We start from the raw sequence: 20,783 nt of genomic DNA on the forward strand, positions 1-20,783 counted from the left end.
CGTAAGTGCAAGTAAATGTTGGGCGGAGGTAGATGCCTTATTAAGTACAATACCCTTCACTGACGTGACAAAAGTCATGGGGTAGTGATATGTTCAAATACAGATGGCGGTGGCATCATTTATACAAGATATAAAAGGGCAATGCGTTGCCGTAGCTGCCATTTGTTCTCACGTAAGTCATGTCAAAACGTATCCGACGTGGATATGGCTGCAAGACGAGAGTTAATAAATTACGAACGCGGAATGGTAATTGGAGCTGGACCTATTCGCCATTCCATTCCGGAAATAATTACGGAATTTAATATTCCGAGATCTACAGTGTCAAGATTGTGCCGAGAATACAAATTTCAGGCATTATTTCTCACCGACGGACTTCGCTTAACGATCGAAAGTAGCGGCGTTTTCCTAAAGTTGTCAGTGCTAACAGACAAGCAACACTACGTGAAATTACCGCTGAAATCAATGTGGGACGTACGACGAACGTATCCGTTGGGACAGTGCGGAGAAGTTTGGCTTTAATGGGCTGCGACTGCAGACGACCGACTCGAGTGTCTCTGCTAACAGCACGACATCTCCTGCAGTGCCTCTCCTGGAATCGTGACCATATCGGTTGTATCCTAAACGACTGGGAAACCGTGGTCTGGTTAGGTGAGTCCAGATTCCATTTGGTAATAGCTGATGGTAGGGGTAGAGTGTGTCGGAGACCCCACGAAGCCGTGGACTCAAGTTGTCAACAAGGCGCTGTGAAGCTGGTGGTGGCTCCATAGGGTGTGGGCTGTGTTTACAAGGAATGGACTGGATCCTCTGGCGCTACTGAACCGCTCATTCACTGGAAATGGTTGTCTTCGGCTGTTTGGAGCTCATTTTCAGCCTTTCAAAGACGGACTTTTTATGGATGATAATGCGCCACAATTATTCGCGATTGGTTTCGAGAACTCGAGCGGATGATTTGGCCATCCATTTCGCTCGACATGAATCCCATCGACCATTTATGGGACATAATGGAAAGATCAGTTCGTGCACAAAATCCTGCACCAGCAACACTTTCGCAGTAATGGACGTCTTAGTATTTCGCCAGGGTTCCCCCAACGACTCCAGTCCATGCCACGTCGAGTTGCCGCACTAGACGAAGCAGGAGGAGGTCCGGCACGATATTAGCACGTATCTCGTTACCTCAGTGTAGTTTGAGGTTGGTTCTGTGAACCCTCTGCCGAATATTTGGATGTGAATTGCAGAGTAGTGATGTAGGTTCAGAAGTAGAATGGTGTAGGTATTCACCAGTTCGTGACGTCATTTTCAGTTGATGTTCTGCAATGCACTGGCCGAAATATTCCATCCTTCGAAATGACAGATCAGGGCATGAGTTGCAAGTGTCTGCTCGTGGTGGGATATGTTCAACTTACTTCAGTAGCTGGAAACGCACGTCCACGTAAATAACACTTCGTTTCAGCCAAGTATTATTTGTGGGATCAAGACACTCAAGTAGACCACTCCTACAGTTCTACCACTTGGTGTTGAGTCGATGTTGATGGCTTGTTTATTAAGTACAATTCACTAATCACACAGACTACAGTTACTCTAAATCAGTTTAAGGAGTAGTCGACTATTGAGACGTAGGCAAAACTTTGCAAAGTCCAAATGCGTCTAAGTGGCCATCGTATGAATAACGGAAAGATTACGAAGCTTCAGCATTGATCAAACCCAACAGGCAAGTAGTCCTCCACCAGAGATTTTGACACCTTGATTCCGAGAAGAAAGAATCTGGTTGGCACCACGTGATCTTCCGTCACGCCGGGAGGCGTGTTCCTGGCTCATGCGTCGCTTGCAATATACACCCAGTGCACTGCGTGCCGCTGGTGGTGGGAAAGCCCAAACACGGTCGCACGTATCGATACCAAGCTCGCTGGTTAGAGCAGTATGTGTCCCTTGTTACTGAGGAAGGATTTCCAGCAACCATCTCATAAAATTTATTTTAGTATCCTGAAACTGATTCGGATTAGTAACAGATATGAGCTCTGAAACAAACGTGCGAGCGCCACACGCTCGATAGCACAATTACTACACTGCGCAACGCAACTACAGGATTAATTTTTCGAAATCCCTTAACTGTCTCCCACTGCGACGCCGAAGTTTGAAATTTGGCTCAAACATGCCTTTAGACTTTCTCTGTAATGACTCAATGACGCAAAACTGTAGTTCACCCTTGTTGTCGACAATGCTTCAAACCACAAGGTGCCGACACAGGCGTTACAAATGCTCAGGAGTTCATGTTAAGGTGTAAGGTGGGTCGGTGCTGTCACTACAATTCCGTCAAAAACTACCATGGACGTGTCACACGACGGCTAGGTCCTCACACCCCCTCTTACCCACATTCCACCTCTTCTTTTAACACCTCTGTGGAGGAGGTCAAACCGCGACGCCCAGCGTTGAAATCTTGAGTGTTTTCTTATGGGTGACAGAGGAAAGCATTTCAGATACACCACCGCACAGAATCGACGCGGAAAATCTCGGGGGCTGGGGTCGGAGGGTGGCATGAATGGCGGCAATGAAACAACCCTGCATTTGGGACGTTGATTCCCACACATTTCGCGATCGAAACGACAGTTCGCAGTGCCATGGGCAACAGCACGACGTTCTTGACAACCTTCAACACGGCTGGCACATTCGGTTGTTTCGGACCTTCTCCGAGATCACTGTGGGCCTTCACCCAACTGAACGTGATCGCACCCCTTTGGAGTGCAGCATGATCGCAACTTTTGCCCTCCTGTATAGACTGGAACCAATAGGGACCATTCAAAACCATTCGACGAAATCTGAATGTGATCCGAAGCAGCAAAGGGTGCTTCTCGATGATAGGTAATGAAAACCTCACAACTGTATCTGTCTGTGAAAACCTCATAATGCCGGTAACCACTAACTTCTTCACCAAAAAGAGATTTGAAAGTGCATCTATTTCTGTAATGTGTAAATATTCAGGCTTCTACTATACAGCTATACATCTGACAACATAATGTGTATCATTTTATATGTTTTTTAAGAAACTGATTTTGCTTCTCCTGTAGAATTTAAGAAAATGGAGTTACGAGGTATTCATTGCCTACCATCGTTATGCATTTTCAGCCCCATCCTGTCTCGAGCCTTCCGTGATGGCGTGATAACGGTGGGTGGGGAAGAACCGGGGGGGGGGGGGGGGGGGGCTGCAACATGCGTGAATATAACGGTAGTGGATCCCTCTAAGACTCCTTATTTCAACAACACTCTTGGTGGCGCCCGGGCTCCTTTATTCAGAATTCCAGAAATGTACCTGTACCTAGACGACGTGTGTGGCAGTCCTAGGCGTCTGCAAGCCGACATCTCTGATCTAAGTGGTGTCGAGGGGTCGCCTGCCTGATTATATTTTCAGTATATTTATTTAATTTACACTTTATTCAGAGTTTTATCTGTTGACAGTGACCTTGCCGCAGTCGTATCATCTGTTCCCGTTGGATCACCGAAGTTAAACGCTGTCTGACTTGGCTGGCACTTGGTTGGGTGACAATCCCGGTCTGCCATGTACTGTTGGTATGTTGGGTGCACTCAGCCCTTGTGAGGCCAATTGAGGAGCTACCTGATAGAGAAGTGGCGGTCATGAGAGCTGACAAAGGCCGGGAGAGCTGTGTATTGCCACATGCCTCCTCCATATCCGCACCCAATGACGTCTCCGGCTAAGGATGACACGGCTGTCGGTCGGTACCGTTGGGCCCTTCGACGTCTGTTCGCATAGAGTTTATTTGTTGCACAGTCTCGTGGATTTGTTCGCGAAATGTTATGATTATAGCAATTTGTTTCCCTTCGACATTTTTAAAAATAGCGGGAATCTCATATATCGATATACAAGGAAATAGTGTTGTCGGCATTCGATATATCGGAAGAAAGTATCGAAATATCGATATATTGACAGAAAACAATCGACGTACCGGCCTATAAAAATCGGCTGCACATTGTCAATGTACCGCAGGTTTTAGAGCTGTATATCTAATTACTGTTTTATTATTAGCTATTCTGGCCGCGCGGAATTAGCGGAGCTGTCTAAGGCGCTGCAGTCATGGACTGTGCGGCTGGTCCCGGCGGAGGTTCGAGTCCTCCCTCGGGCGTGGGTGTGTGTGTTTGACCGTAGGATAATTTAGGTTAAGTAGTGTGTAAGCTTAGGGACTGATGACCTTAGCAGTTAAGTCCCATAAGATTTCACACACATTTGAACATTTTGAGCTATTCTGTACGTCAACAAGCTAGGAGCACGCGTATCACAGTCAGAGGAACGACTGACAAGAAAATGATGTACGTTCACGCTCGGCGATAACCACTTTGCTAGCAATCATAACTGCATGTACCGTACGTGGCACAATAAAAGGTGTCCGATGGGCCCGTCGTTCGGTTTCGTCATGTATCGGATTTGTCCGGAGCACTTCCTGTCGAATTCCCTGTTTCATTTCTGCAAACGCTAGCGACCTAATAATTATAGTGTCAAAATTGCGTGGTGAAGTCAAACGTTGCAGTTTCTGTTTGTAGCGCCGAGCGCCGGTTACGCAGCATTTCAACTCACACTCCCCGCCCACCGCAAAGACCAATCTTGTCATTTATATTTTTGTTCGCCAGTTTCAGCAACTGCTTTTGAAGAATGCCGATGTGAAGAAATTGCACTCTAGTTTGGTTAAAAAATGCTTTTTAAAGCAACTGGTGTGCTGTTTCTCCACATCGAAAATCTTGTTATACTATTCACACCGCCATCCCCCAATGCAAATCTGACTCCTTTTGTGCCTCGACGTGAAGAAAGCTAAAAAATAGTAAGACTCCTCCACACAGTGAAAGTAAAATTATGCTCTACTACAATTTCAAAAAGCCAACGGCCTTTCCGCAGTGGTAACACCGGTTCCCGTCAGATCACCGAAGTTAGGCGCTGTCGGGCTGGGCTGGCACTTGTGTGGGTGACTATCGCGTCTGCCGAGCGCTGTTGGCAAGCGGGGTGCACTCAGCCCTTGCGGAGCAAATTGAGGAGCTGCTTGACTGAGAAGTAGCGGCTCCGGTCTCTTACACTGACATACGGCCGGGAGAGCGGTGTGCTGACCACGTGCCTCTCCATATCTCCATCCAGTGACGCCTGTGGCCTGAGAGTGGCACGGCGGCCGGTCGGTACCGTCGGGGCTTTCAAGGCCTGTTGGAACGGAGTTTAGTTTAGTATAGTTTATAACTTCAAAAGAACAGTTTCCAATATTTACCGAACATTGCGGACAAATTATATACTGCGGCCGGTGTGGGCGAGCGGTTCTAGGCGCTTCAGTCTGTAGCCGCGCGACCGCTACGGACGCAGGTTCGAATCCTGCCTCGGGCATGGATGTGTGTGAAGTCCTTAGGTTAGTTAGGTTTAAGTAGTTCTAAGTTCTAGGGGACTGATGACCTCAAATGTTAAGTCCCATAGTGCTCAGAGCCATTTGAATTTGAAATTATATACTATGTGATCAAAAGTATCCGGACACCCCAAAAACATACGTTTTCATATTAGGTGTGTTGTGTTGTCACCTATTGCCAGGTACTCCATACCAGCGACCTCAGTAGTCATTAGGCATCGTGAGAGATAAGAATGGGGCGCTCCGCGGAACTCACGGACTTCGAACTTGGACAGGTGACTGGGTGTCTCTTGCGTCATACGTCTGTACGCGAGGTCTCCACACTCCTAAACATCCCTAGGTCCACTGTTTCCGATGTGATAGTGAAGTGAAAACGTGAAGGGACACATACAGCAAGCACAAAAGCTTACAGGTCGGCCTCGTCTGTTGACTGACAAAGACCGCCGACAGTTGGAGAGGGTTGTAATGCAGACATCTGTCCAGACCATCACACAGGAATTTCAAACTCCATCAGGATCCACTGCAAGCACTAATACAGTTAGGCAAGAGGTGAGAAAACTTGGATTTCATTGTCGAGCGACTGCTCATAGTCTGCAGCTCGTGGTCGTGCGGTAGCGTTCTCGCTTCCCGCGCCCGAGTTCCCGGGTTCGATTCCCGGCGGGGTCAGGGATTTTCTCTGCCTCGTGATGACTGGGTGTTGTGTGATGTCCTTAGGTTAGTTAGGTTTACGTAGTTCCAAGTTCTATGGGACTGATGACCATAGATGTTAAGTCCCATAGTGCTCAGCGCCATTTGAACCATTTGAACTGCTCATAAGTCACACATTGCGCCGGTAAATGTCAAACGATGCCTCGCTTAATGTAAGGAGCTTAAACAGTGGACGATTGGACAGTGGAAAAAGGTTGCGTGGAGTGACGAATCACAGTACACAATGTGGCGACCCGATTGCACGGTGTGGATGTGGCGAATTCCCGGTGAACGTCATCTCAGAGCGTGTGTGGTGCTATCAGTAAAATTCTAACGCAGTGGTGTTATGGTGTCGACGGGTTTTTCATGGATGAGGCTTGTACACCTTGTTGTTTTGCTTGGCTCTATCACAGCACAGGCCTACATTGATGTTTTAAACACCTTCTTGCTTCCAACTGTTGAAGAGTAAGGGGGGGGGGGGGGGATGGCGATTGCATCTTTCAACACGATCGAGCACCTGTTCATAAAGCAGGGCCTGTGGCGGAGTGGTTACACGACAATAACGTCTCTGTAATGCACTGGCCGGCACAGAGTCCTGACGTGAATCCTATAAAACCCCCTCCGGAACATTTTGGAACGCCGACTTCGTGACGGGTCTCACCGACCGACATCGATGCCTCTCCTCAGTGCAGCACTACGTGAGGAATGGGCTGCCATTCCCGAAGAAACCTTCCAGCACCTGACTGAATGTATGCCTGCGAGAGTGGAAGCTGTCATCAAGGCTAAGGGTGGGCCAACACCATATAGAATTCCAGCATTACCGATGGAGGGCACCACGAACTCTTAAGTCTTTTTCAGCCAGGTGTCCGGATACTTTTGATCACTATCAAATAAAAATATCGGCATCCGATGTTGCCTTTTCGATATCGTATGTCGATATACAGGTGAAAAAAATTTGCTGAAATATGTCTATATTTTTTGGAAAGAGAATCGATGTGTCAATACATCAATATTTGATGAACAGTCCTAGTTCCCACGACAGCAGACTTGCTGCGCGGAATATTGTAAGTTCCTAAGACAAGGCCAGAGTTAACTGTGGACAGCAGTGACGGTTAACGACCGCCGGATAGAACACGTGCGGCCCGCTCGTGACGACACAGTCAAGTGCAGCCGCAAAGTGGACAGACGGAGGCAAGCACCATATGGCGCCATACACGGGGTCGTCCAACCAGGCACGCCCATCGGGCACATGTCGCTGCGCGCCGCTTTCGCGTCCTATTGTCGCACACGACAAAACGCTGCTGCTGCCACCACCGCGTAATTACTCCAGATTATAGGCTGCACGACGCCAAACAGCGGTGTCGCGCAACCCGTCATTACTCCAGAAGGCCAGACAGAGCCAGCCAGAGCCGGTAGCCGGGTGGTCGCTACAAGAACTCGGGCGGACTTCGCGGTAACTTTTGAGGCTCTGTGTCATCTTCAACGTTTGAAAATCTCGCCCTTATCCATCCACGGATTTGTCAAGAAAGGCCGTACACGTTCAAACAATGTTTATCAGTTTCACCTCACTTTGAAGCAGCCGCTATTCGTGTTGTGTATTTTGAGCATAATGAACACGGCCACAAATGCAGACAAAAGCAGTCCTGGCACTGACTTTGGCACTTTGTTTAAAGAAGAGGGAGGAAACAAGAATTTGGTCCAGGGAATGTATTAAAATGAGAGATTTACCCAAATGATACTTCTTAATACTCATTAAGTCCCTCGGAAACTAGCAAATTTTTCTGTGAGATTCGCTCTTGTCTAGCCACGGATGTGTCAAACGAGTCCGTACACTTACTAAGGAACCTTCCTTACTTTTGAAGCAGAGACTTTTCGTGTGTGCTGCATTTTGGCACTAGTGGGAATGGCTACAAATGCAAAGTATTTCTAACATTGCCGCTAGCACTGCGTTTAAAGAAAAAGAAAACGCTGGTCAAGGGAGTGGTTTAAAATGAGAAATATGCAACTGGAAACCTGTTAATCGAAATGTTTCAATCAGAATCTGATGATTACATCAACTTTCTGCGGATGGATAGTGATGAGTTTTTAATAAGTTGTTTAGCGTTACTTCACCCTCACATTGAAAAAGAAGACGCAACCATGTGAAAATTTATTCTCTTCTGCTTGGTCGTCTAATGATAGACCACTAAAATACCGCGACGTGGAAGAACCTAAGAACTTGGATTTCCTTTATTTCATTCCACTCTTCTTGTATGTCACTGTATGTGGAAAACATTGGTTTTGTTCATAACCGCTTCATGCGTAACATATGGCTCGGAAAGATGTGGTAACACAGTAATTTTGGTAATTGTCAGTACTGATTTGTTTTTATAGTTGATCGTAGTTGCGATATAAGTGGACGTTCACGATACAGTGAGATAAATGGTAAGGAAACAGTTTTTCGCTAAATGTATGCGGCGAAACGTCAACACATCTTGTCAAACTTTCTGTCAATCCAAATTTCTCTCAAACACCTCAAACACGATATATGCCCCACGCCCGGGTTCCCGGGTTCGATTCCCGGCGGGGTCAGGGATTTTCTCTGCCTCGTGATGACTGGGTGTTGTGTGATGTCCTTAGGTTAGTTAGGTTTAAGTAGTTCTAAGTTCTAGGGGACTGATAACCTCAGATGTTAAGTCCCATAGTGCTCAGAGCCATTTGAACCATTTTTTGAACGATATATGCTTGACAAACATGTCAAACTGCACCGTACACGGTCAAATATTTGGCAAGAATAGTTAAGGTTGAGAAAATGTTTGAGCGTTTACAGAGGCGTTAACTTCCACAGAAGTGCAATGTTTTGCAATAGTAATTCTTGTTTGACAACATTGCTGCTGCCGCGCAACGAAGTTTTGTTGGCGCGGTGACGCCTCTGAGGGATGCGGGTCTGCAGGTACACTACGATTCAAAACATTATTGCCACTTGGGAAATACCGAGCGCTTCAAGATTATTCGTCTGGATTCAAAACCCTACATCTTCTACGTGAATGAAGATATAAACTTCAGCTGAATTTTGTCCTTGTCATAGGACAACAATTTTTTTCGTTTCAAAGCAAATCCGGGCTTTATTAACGGGCATAATTTTTTACATACTTTTACTGACTTAAATGTGGCGTCTCCCAAGTAGCTATGTGCGGTGCAGTATGCCTCAAGACTTACAGATTCTACAAACCAACTTGAATAGTCGTTTGGTTGCCACTTTAACGCATTTTCTTAGAAATTCTACAAGACCGTCATCTACCGGGTGTTTCAGGAGAAGTGGTATATATTTTAGGAAGCGGTACTAGAGACGAAATGCAATAAAAATGCCATATAGCAAGTGTCCAATTTTTATTGACTGCAGAGGTACAGCTGAGTTCAATGCATTTTCGTTTCGTGTGTTGGGACACTGGTTGCTGTAGCCGTGTTCATCGAATGTCAGCAGTAGCGTGTTGATGTTCAGATTGTCAAGCGCTTTAGTTTACATAAAGTTTTCATTGTGATTTGCTGGCCAAGTCTATTGTACTGTAGCGTGCAAACATGCCGTGAGTATTTACACATGCTGAATATACCGACATGGTATTTATGTGTTGGTTTCGTAATGGAAACGCCGCTGCTGCTGGTAAAGAATACAACATCCGATTTCCTAACCGCAGACTACCAGATTCAAGAGTGTTTACTCGTTTGTTCAATGAACTGCAGCCGGCCTGTGTGGCCGTGCGGTTCTAGGCTCTTCAGTCTGGAACCGCGTGACCGCTACGGTCGCATGTTCGAATCCTGCCTCGGGCATGGGTGTGTGTGATGTCCTTGGGTTAGTTAGGTTTAAGTAGTTCTAAGTTCTAGGGGACTGATGACCACAGATGTTAAGTCCCACAGTTAAAAAAAAAAAAAAAAAGAAAGTGAACTGCATCTGAACGTGTGAATGAACAGACTGTGGACAGTGGAATCCTTCTTGCACTATTTCATGTCGGTGCCTTTGCTTTCGGTTTCGCTTAAGGCTGGTTTGACTTTTCTTCATGCCGAGCCAGTTCTTCTCAGAGATCTGTTTGTCAATTTCTTCGCGTTTTTCCTGCGGCCGTTTCACCTTGCCTTCCCTCCACTTACTAATTATTTCATTCATAAGCGACACGGCTGTAGAAGTGAGGTTTATTGTAAGAACGATATTACTTCATACATACATTTTTATAACTGTGTTAAGAATCAAACTTATGCGTAGCGAATGTTATTACTTTTGTTTTATGACGATGCTGTTTGTCGCGTATTGAGCCCTACTGGTCCATAAATCAAACAGTCATATGTAACCATTCTCATAACACATCCACGACTTGTATGTGAATCCACAAGCCCGCACAAGAAAGGAATGCTAGTCCTGCAAGTTTGGCAGGAAAACTTCTGTAAACCTTGTAAGGTAGGAGACGAGGTACTAGCAGAAGTAAGGCTGTAAGTACTTGCCATTAGTCGTGCCAGGATAGATCAAGTCGGCAGAGGACCTGCCCGCTAAAGGCGAAGATTCCGTATGCGAGTCTCGGCCCAACACACAGTTTTAATCTGGGAGAAAATTTCAGCTTTGTGTGTCCATTATTGAAGCTCTTACGTTTCGTGTGCAACAGTTCATCTATCTGGACCTCTCTCACAACACTCGGGTTGAGGTTTTAGCCTAAATTGGACTTACCTGAAAGCACAGGATTTCTACCCCATTATACACTGTGTTTATTAATTACAATATTATGGAAAGGATAAATTGCTACTCACCATATAGCGGAGATGCTGAGTCGCAGATAGGCAGAACAAAAAGACTGTCAGACAAGTAAGTAAGCTTTCGGCCAAAAAGGCCTTCTTGCGAACTCGACAACACACACACACACACACAGACGCAGCTCAAACACACATAAGTTCAGATAAAGCCTTTTTGGCCGAAAGGTTACTTTTTGTTGTGCCTATTTGCATCTCAACATCTCTGCTACATCGTGAGTAGCAGTTCTATCCTTTCAATAACATTGTCATTATTCCATCCTGGATTTTGCAGCTTTTATTAATTAGTTATACAAAAGAAACCTTTAATTGTGAAAATGGCAAATTACTTAATGAAATATTTCACACACATGAATGCAGTATATCTTCAAATTGTGTTCCCGTTACACTGTTAGTTCCCGGCGTTCCTACTAGGTGGCATGCGCGCATGAGTTATTCCAACCCTCATCATGGAGTCAAAAAAAAAAAAAAAATGGTTTAAATGGCTCTGTGCACTGGGACTTAACATCGGAGGTTATCAGTCCCCTAGAACTTGGAACTACTTAAACCTAACTAACCTAAGAACATCACACACATCCATGCCCGAGGCAGGATTCGAACATTCGACCGAAAAGGTCACGCGGTTCCAGACTGAAGTGCCTAGAAACGCTCGGCCACATCGGCCGCCCATGATGGAATCATATAATGGTACAGACAGGTTGGTTGGCTGAATTGGGGAAGGGGACCAAATAGCAAGGCCATCGTTGCCATCGAATTAGGGAAGGATGGCAAAGAAAGTTGGCTATTCCCTTTCAAAGATCCCGTCCTGGGGTTTGCCTGAAGCGTTTTAGGGAAATCTAGGAAAACTAACATGAGGAAGACCGGAAGCATGTCTGAGTAACGGTTAAGAGGATGCGCAGTATTGTTTATGGTTTCATGAATCCACATCTGCTACTACAGTTCATAGATAATTCTGGTTAAACTATCGCAAGCCGCGTGGTTTACGGCGTCTTGTCACGGTTCGCGCGGCTACCCCTAACCGCCCCCTCGTCGGAGGTTCGAGCCCTCCCTCGGACATGGGTGTGTGTTGACCTTAGCGAAAGTTATGTAAGCTTAGAGCTTAGGGACCGATGAGCTCAGCAATTTGGTCCCATAAGATCTTACCACAAATTTCCAAAACTATCGCAAAGACAAACATATTAGCTGGTACAACCGTTCCACCGAAAATGGCTGTGTATCACCGTCAACCGACCGGATACTGGTACACACCTCGTATCTGTGAGATAACACGTTTAGTTAACTGATAAAAAGTAATGTTCCGGATTTTACAACCACTGACACAAAAACAGTCGCAATGTTGTAGGCATAAACAACTGGCCTAACCCTTTGCATGTATATTTGCTGAGTCTTTCCGTTTTATTTACATCGTCCCAGCAGGTTAGCGGCGCTTTCGTTTTTGGGCTTCAAATCTACTGTTGCAGAGTTGCTTGACGTTTGTGGTATTTGGAAGGAGTTCTTGAAGAGGTAAGGTCATAGGACGTGGCAAGCGTGGGACCTGTGATCGTCTCGTCCAGTGATGCTTTATGAGGCTTTTTTCCCAGCTCACAGGCCAGCCGGAGTGGCCGAGCGGTTCTAGGCGCTACAATCTGGAACCGCGCGACCGCTATGGTCGCAGGTTCGAATCCTGTCTCGGGAATGGATGTGTGTGATGTCCTTACGTTAGTTAGGTTTAAGTAGTTCTAAGTTCTAGGGGACTGATGACCTCAGAAGTTGAGTCCCATAGTGCTCAGAGCCATTTGAATCCAGCTCACGAAGGAAAACTAGGCTAAGTGGCACGTTTTGCCCGTTCCCCAGACAAAAAACTTGTCCATTGATATCAGCTATGTTTAGAATTGTGGAAAACACTACACTGGCCTCCTTTCTGAGCCTCTTTGGAAACTGTAAACAGAACACATTTTGCCAACCATGTCCACACCAAGTAATGTTTTTATAATACATAATTATTTTTGGTTTTCTTTTCATCCCACTTCCTGCGTCATCTGCTCCGTCCACACACATGCTGGAAATCGAGAGCACATTTTTTTATTCTTTTTGTTGTGTGGCACATATGAAACTGTTGTCTACATAGTTCCGCGTAGTCAGCGCGTACACAACTTTCCCACTAGAGCGCGCCCCACTAAACACAACAGCGCAGGCGCAGCGCTCGTCCGTCTCCACACTACGAGATGGCGCTGCCTTAGAGACGGACCAAATTCTGCTTCCGCCGATCCGCGTATTAATATGTAACACAGCCAATGGGATTGCTGCTAACGTAGAACCTTTTCTCCTCACGGATCACACTCGCGCAGTGATACCTGAATGCGTGAGGTATTATAGCGAGTGTACAGACCTCCGATAAGTCAGTCTGCATTTGTCTGCACTAGTCTGCACCAGTCTGTACCAGTCTGCATTAGTCTGTACCAGTCTATAGCCAAGTTTCAGTCTACGCCTAATAAGATTACTATATTCCTGTACATAGCCATGAAGATAAATGAATAGACACTTTGTCAAGTATCAGAGATATGTGAGAATAAGATTAATGTGCCAAGACCAAAGGAACTTTAGATTGTCAATTGTAAACAGCATCCAGAATCAAGTTACGTAATGTCTATGCTTTTTATTATTTTAATAAATGTGTGTGAAAATTAATCAAGTTCTGTTTAAAGTTGGTCACCGTCAATCTGCTACTCTAAGCATGCAAGTGGCATTTCTATCGTCTGACCTAACGGCAGAAGATAAACACGCCACGATAAGACCATGAGACATACTGCTGACACTCGCCTACTTCGTTAGAGCGACAAGTCAAATAATCTGATGGTGTGTGTACTGAAGGTCTTACACTACGCACACCACAGAAACTAAGAACCTTATTTATTGAAAGCAAAATCGCTGGAGGATGCCTCTATGTTTCTGAAGTCTCTCGTTTCTTTTGGAATTTGCCATTTGTTATTTCTCCAAGTCACCACATTGGACAGCCTGTAGCCTGTTGACAGATTGTGAAGGAGAGTAGTATCACCGAACCAGTTGTCAGCTGTTATACCACGACCAGATTTACTAAGAGGGACAACCAGGCGTTGAACGACATTCACAGCTTTATTACTAACCTAGAAAGGGCCATGAGGTTGCTTGCCTCCGTACCTTTCCATGTTGCATGTATAATACAGACTTGAATTCGACGGAAGCAAATATTTTGTCTCGGTATTTAGCTGGCTTGGAAGTTATATACTGAATAAAATTGCATCCGCCCCTAAAAGCTTCCAATATCTCATCGATGGGGACGCCTTCTCCCACTTGATAACTCTCTTTACAGTTGTTGACGAGATTTTCAAAACTGTTCCTGATAGGGGCATGGTAATCGAAATCTTTTCGCTCTTCTCTGGATTGCCTGTCGTCGAATCTCAGAGTCTGAAATAAGAAACGAAACCAATTGATTCACATAGTGAGACGGTATATTTCAATCCCGAATCCATGACCAGCCCATAAATCTGAAAGTTTTAGTTTCCGTGCTTTTTAAATTCCAGCACTTTATAGGAGGCCAACAAATGCTTTTCAGTCTGTTTAGCTTCTTTATCTTGTGGTATCGATAGCTAGGATGCCACGGCGTAGCTGCCAGTTAAGTTGACACTACGACAGACAACGACGACAGCGCCCTCTAGCAGACGCTGTATAGCTCTACGAGCACCACTGGAGGTTCAGCCTATTTCGATCAAGAACAGACGGCCGGGACACTTCGCTACAGCTTCACAACTCAGGGCAAAGTTATCTATTACTCTTGTTGCTAAAGTAAAGGTGATTTTAATTCACACTGCAGTACCGAGAGATTTTCACCTTCTCCTCCTCCTACCCACGCGCCGCCTTCCAGGCGGGATACAAAATGGCTCGTGAATAATTATGTTTGATGCTGTCAATATATTGTTTAGTGAACATTACAACCATTGCTAACATGCTGTCATCGAATAAACAGAGGAGGTTTCCAGGATAATCTGTACTCCTTTGTCTTTCTGATTGGACCTGGGAGTTTCCTGATGAGGTCCGCAGCTCGTGGTCGTGCGGTAGCGTTCTCGCTTCCCGCGCCCGGGTTCCCGGGTTCGATTCCCGGCGGTGTCAGGGATTTTCTCTGCCTCGTGATGACTGGGTGTTGTGTGATGTCCTTAGGTTAGTTAGGTTTAAGTAGTTCTAAGTTCTAGGGGACTGATGACCATAGATGTTAAGTCCCATAGTGCTCAGGGCCATTTCCTGATGAGGTTGTATTTGCCCCTCCTCGTTTATTGGTAAGGTGTTTTCCTCCATGAAATTGATCCAGTATTTTTCTTCCTTGTTTTTTTAAACAAACATGAGAGGTCTCGTCGTCTTCAAACTCAGATGGTGTGTCTGAATCACTTTTTTCAGTGTCTCCGTCCTTCTCGCGTTCTCGAACCTCTTCTTCTGCATCAGTGTACACTTCCTCTTCTGGAACCTCTGGAATGATGTTTGATGTTCCTTCAGCAGCTGAAGCTAATGAACATACAGTTTCTTCGTCATCACTCTGGTGAAAGCCATCAAGCAGAAGTTGGTAAATCTGTCAGATCTCTGTTCTAAGAAGAAAATTGAAGGGTAAAATCAAAAATGAAACATTTAAAAATGCTTAATTAAAAATACGCCGTGTAAATTAATCGCCTCTCGTGCCTGGGACGCGCGACAATGCTCGACTAACCAGTTGACGGAACGTGCTTGAGGAAGAGAAGAGAGGAAGACAATGTCGCCCTCCCGCGGCTAAACCTGTCATCAAACACGCTCAGCTGTGTGCATGTCAGATACATAGCGTGTGATGAAGTGTTAACTAAATGAACTGAAGATGATTTTCTTAATAAAACTGTTTTCAGTGACAAAGTCAGCTTCCACACCTGCGGTAAAGTGAATCGGCATAATGTTCGGATATGTGGTGAGCTCAAACCACTTCACGTAGACGAAGTGAATGTCCTTTGGCCTTTAAACTGCCACAAAATGTACCGTCCTTTCGTTTTTGCCGACTCGACTTGAAACAGGTCTATTGGAGGTTAATTACTTGCATTTCTTGAATTTTTACATATTTTGGATGTCTCAAATGCTAATCGCTTATTATTCGCGCCCAATCTTCGGTCAGAGTAGCTGTGTCGCTGGAAGACGTATTCGTTTTGTCACCGCTGCCTGGCAGCGAGGAGCGCCGGATTTCTTTAGTTTGAGTACTTGAGAGATGGACGCCGAACAGAGGACTCGTAGCAATTTGGACATAAAGTTAAGTGCATCTGTGTTTAAGTAAAATTATTTTTGTTTGAATACTGTGAAACAGAGGAGAAGGATTTCATTAGCGATTTAGAATGAAAACAGTATGAAGAGGAATGATGGTAATATTTTTGTTTATTGGCACTGCAGTCGCGATTAGTTAGAATAATTGTTGAATGAGACATCCATATCAGGGAAGTTTAGATTTTTCGTTAAAGGCGGACCAGTTTTCACTGTAAGGTATTTTTCATGTTTATTAATGATTTGTCTAACATTTGTGAGAGTATGATTTCGATATCAATGTTGCCCTTTGTCAATGTTAATGAATGTTGTAACATGAATTGCATATAAGTAATAGTATATCAGATAATTTAAAAACAGTTTGTTAAAGAAACCTTTCACCTAACATTTCCACTTCCTCGACCCAGGCCATTTTTATTTAAGGAATGTCTCACTCAATGATGTGTACAGAGAAGTTTGCTTGTTGTCTGGAGTATTGCATTAAGTTCTGAACAACTGCAGTTAGCAATTTTCAGCTGGTACACAGAGAACAGCAGGCAACGCGTTTCTAAGATATTACATTACGAGGTAAGATATTTTCATTTCAGGATCAGTTTTCTGGTACCGCGCGCCGCGGAATATTTTTTAAATATGATGACTTATTCTTCTAGGATGGGATGTAAGGATAAAAGGAAAACATTTTATTTATTACACATTCAGTTAGGCTTGGGCACGCAATGGGTCCTTTAGCTTGCTGTCTTTGGTGATGTCTATCTCCTGTGGAGGGTGAAATGTGTCAAGGCTGTTATGTGTGACTGCTTCCTCGTGTTATGACAGATTGCCTATGGGGGGTGAAACGTTATTGACTTCGGTACTCGATACTTGTGCCATCTTGCAGGGTTTACCGTTCCTACCGATTCTAATTGTCGAACTTCGTCCCTAAGGGCATCGATCTTGTCAAAAACTCGTAGAGCCTTGTCATGGACCTTCTCTTGTATAGTGGTCTCGTGGAGTGCGGTGTGGATGTCGACGTTTCTTGTCCACCATGGAGCTCCTGTGATCCATTGATAGCAAATGTTTTGCAGCGCTTGGAGTTTGTTGTAGTTGGAGACCCACGTAGTTCCCCACGAGGTGGAGCCATACAACATTGTGGGTTCCACCGTTGCCTTATACAATTGGAGTTTAGTCTTAGGGTTGAGATCCTTACTCTTCAGGAACGGAATCAATAACCTGGCCATCTTCTGGGCTGCCGTCTTCTTGTCGTCAATATGCTGCGTAAAGAGTAATTTTTTGTCAAGGTAGACACCGAGATACTTCACTCCCGGCGACCATGGGATGAATTGGTAAGCTATTTGGAGTCTGTCGTTCAGAACTGGTTTCCTCCGTGTGAACAGAACGGCTGCCGTCTTCGTCGGGTAGATCGTTATCTTATTTTGCAGCGCCCAGCGTTCCACTACAGCAAGTTGCCGTTGCATCCTAGCGATTAGCTGGTCCAAGTGTCGTCCAGTTGTCAGAAAGGCCGTATCGTCCGCATAAAAACTCGCCGTAACAAGGGGGACTGTTGGGATGTCATTTATATATAAGTTGAAAAGGAGAGGCGAAATGACAGAGCCCTGCGGAATTCCTGCGGAGATCATTTTCATTTCGGAGTTTTTATCGTCGACTCGGACATACAGTTTCCTGTCCTACAGAAAGTTGTCTATGAGTCTAATGTAACAATCCGCAATAGGTGTAGTGCGATGCAGTTTGACGATAAGGTTGGGCCGCCACACCTTATCGTAAGCTTTTTCGATGTCAAGGAAGACACCAATCGTGAAGTGCTGCTTGTTGTATCCTTCTTGTATCCGTTCGGTGATCCGTAGCAGTTGAAGTTCGGCAGATAACTTGTCCTCGAAACCGAATTGTTCGGATCGTATAACATCATGCGCTGTAAGCGTGTCATGGAGCCTCTGCAACCGCGGAATTTGAGTCCGCGCCAGACGTCATCGACGTCGAAGACTCATAGAGGTCTCTGCACCATCGCGCCGTAAGCTGTGGCGGCGCGCGCGTACTGGCCAGCTTTTAGTGGGGGCGCCACAGTGGAACACGTGGTCCCAGCGGCCAATAGCGGCGCCCCCGATAGAGTACTTAAGCGCCTGCCTCTCGCTCAGCCAGTTGCCTCCCACCTCTCTGATGTTTTCTCCATCCCCGATGATCCCCACTTTGATTATTCCCTCTTCCCTGATGTCATGCACCGTACGAATACCTCTGTTCCTCCCCTTGCTCCTAGCTTCCAGTTCTTGGGCCACACCCCACCATCTGCACTCAACACTCTCATCACTACACAGGACATCAGCCTCACACTCCGCACTAAACGCAACACTGCACCCGGCCACGACTGCGTTACCTACCGCCACCTCAAACACTGCCCTCCCTCCTTCCTTTCATTCCTTGCCACCCTCTACAATGTCATCCTTGCCACTGGCTTCTATCCCGACCTGTGGAAAACCTCCCGTATCCTGATGTTCTCCAAACCCAACAAGCCTCCATCTGATGCCTCTTCCTATCGTCCTATCTGTCTCACATCGGTGTTCAGCAAGCTCTTGGAATCCATCCTTTCCCGGCGCATCCATCACCACCTCCGCCAACACCACCTCCTCCAAAACACCCAATGTGGCTTTCGACCTTCCTTCTCTGCTCATGACCAACTCCTCCACCTCACTCATCTCCTCTCCCTCCAGCTTAACTCCCGTCGTTCCGCCATTTTTGTCTCCCTTGACCTCGAAAAGGCCTACGACCGTGTCTGGCATCCCGGTCTCCTGTTTAAACTCCAAACCTACGCCCTTCCTATCAACTACATCCGTCTGGTGGCCTCCTTCCTCTTCCACCGCCCCTCCTATGTTACCATCCATAATGCCAATTCCCACGCCTTCTACCCCTCTGCAGGTGTGCCCCAGGGCTCTGTCCTCTCCCCTCTCCTCTGCCTCCTGTACACGGCGGATATGCCCCAACCCCCCCCCCCCCTCCAGTACACCTCTTGCAATATGCTGATGACACCGCATTCCTCGCCCTCGCTCCTACCCTCCAACGGTCCCAATGCCTTCTCCAGACTCACCTTGACCTTTTTGCTGCATGGTGTAACCAGTGGCTCCTGAAACTCAATCCTTCCAAGACCCAGGCAATCATCATAGGTCATACCACTCTCTCCTTCCGGCTCCTGGATTTCTCCCTTACTGTTTGCGCACGTCCTGTCCGCCTCACCCCCACCCTCACCTACCTTGGCCACACCATTGACCGTCACCTCACCTGGATCCCTCATCTCCGCTCCATCCAATCCAAAGCCCACAACTGCCTCCGACTCCTCAAACTCCTCTCTGGCCGGACGTGGGGGTTGCACCCCTCTACCATCCTCCACACCTATAACTCCTTAATCCATCCCATCCTCTGTTATGCCAGTCCTGCCTGGATATCTGCCCCCCCAAATTCTATAAGTCCCTCCAGATCCTTGAGCGTCATGCACTTCGCCTCGCCTTCCGAATACGCCTCCCGTCCCCCACGCGGATCCTCTATGATCTCATTCCTTTCCCCCATCTGCTCCTATTCCTCGAACATATCCGCATTCTTTACACCTCCCGCCGTCTTGCACCCCCTCACCCCCTGGTTGCTCCTCTCCTCTCCCATCCCCGCCCCCTGCCACGTCTTCCCCATTGTGTCCCCCCTACCCTCCATCTCTACACCCTACATCTCCTTTCCCAAGGAGGCTTCCGTCAACTCCCCCTCCCGGATGATGCCCTCTCTCCCTCCATTTATCCCTCCTATCAACTCTGATCCTCACTCCCCCTCCTTTCCTCTGTCCTTTCCCTGGGCTCTCTCTTCCCCCCCCCCCCTTCCGTCCTGTTTTCTCCCCACTAAACCTCTCCCAACCTCCCTTCTCCCCCCCGCCAAGTCCTTTTGTATTCCCCTCCTCTGCCTACCCCACTCCCTGTCGCGTCTGCCCCCCACCCCTCTTATGGGTCCTCCTCCTCCATCAGCTCCTATCCCGGTTCTCCTCTTCGCTTTTTCTCTCCTTTCCCCCCTTTTTTTGTTTTCCCATCATCTGTCCAGTTTCCCCCCACCTGCTCTCGGCTGTGGTGTGTCGCATTTGCCAACTTTTTCGTGCAGTGTTCCAGTGACTATTCAGTGTTGTTCGTCTTTCTCGTGTTGCGAACGGACACCATGCTGTCGCTAGGTGCGCATTTTATGTCTTTTGCGAACAGATTCCAGACTGTCGCCGTGTTTTTTTAATTGTCTGTCTATTGTTTTACCTGTCTGATTCGTATGTATTTTATTAGCTACATCGTCCCTCTGTTCTTTAAGTTCCACGATTTCTTTTCGCCGTGTTACTCTTTAAGTCTCCGATTTTATCGCCTGTTTTTATTATTTATTCTCTTCATATTTCTCATAAAGTCTGTAGGCTGAAGAGCGGCATGCTAAGCTGCTGCCAGCCCGTCCCCATTCGGGGGGGGGGGGGGGGGGGAATTGAAATTCAATTAAAAAAAAAAAAAAAAAAAAAGCTGCTCAGCCAGTGCTGTTGGCTACCCTTGATTTTTCTGACTTTTCCCTCGGCAGGTCCCACCTGGCAGTTTTATTCTTCATCGCGTGTGCTCCAAGTGGGTTTTAAGTGTGCTGTTCTGGAGTGTTTTTAATACTGTGGCCGACTTTTAA

Source organism: Schistocerca serialis, chromosome 1 (genome assembly GCF_023864345.2).
Source record: "Schistocerca serialis cubense isolate TAMUIC-IGC-003099 chromosome 1, iqSchSeri2.2, whole genome shotgun sequence".
Classification (NCBI taxonomy): Eukaryota; Metazoa; Arthropoda; class Insecta; order Orthoptera; family Acrididae; genus Schistocerca; species Schistocerca serialis.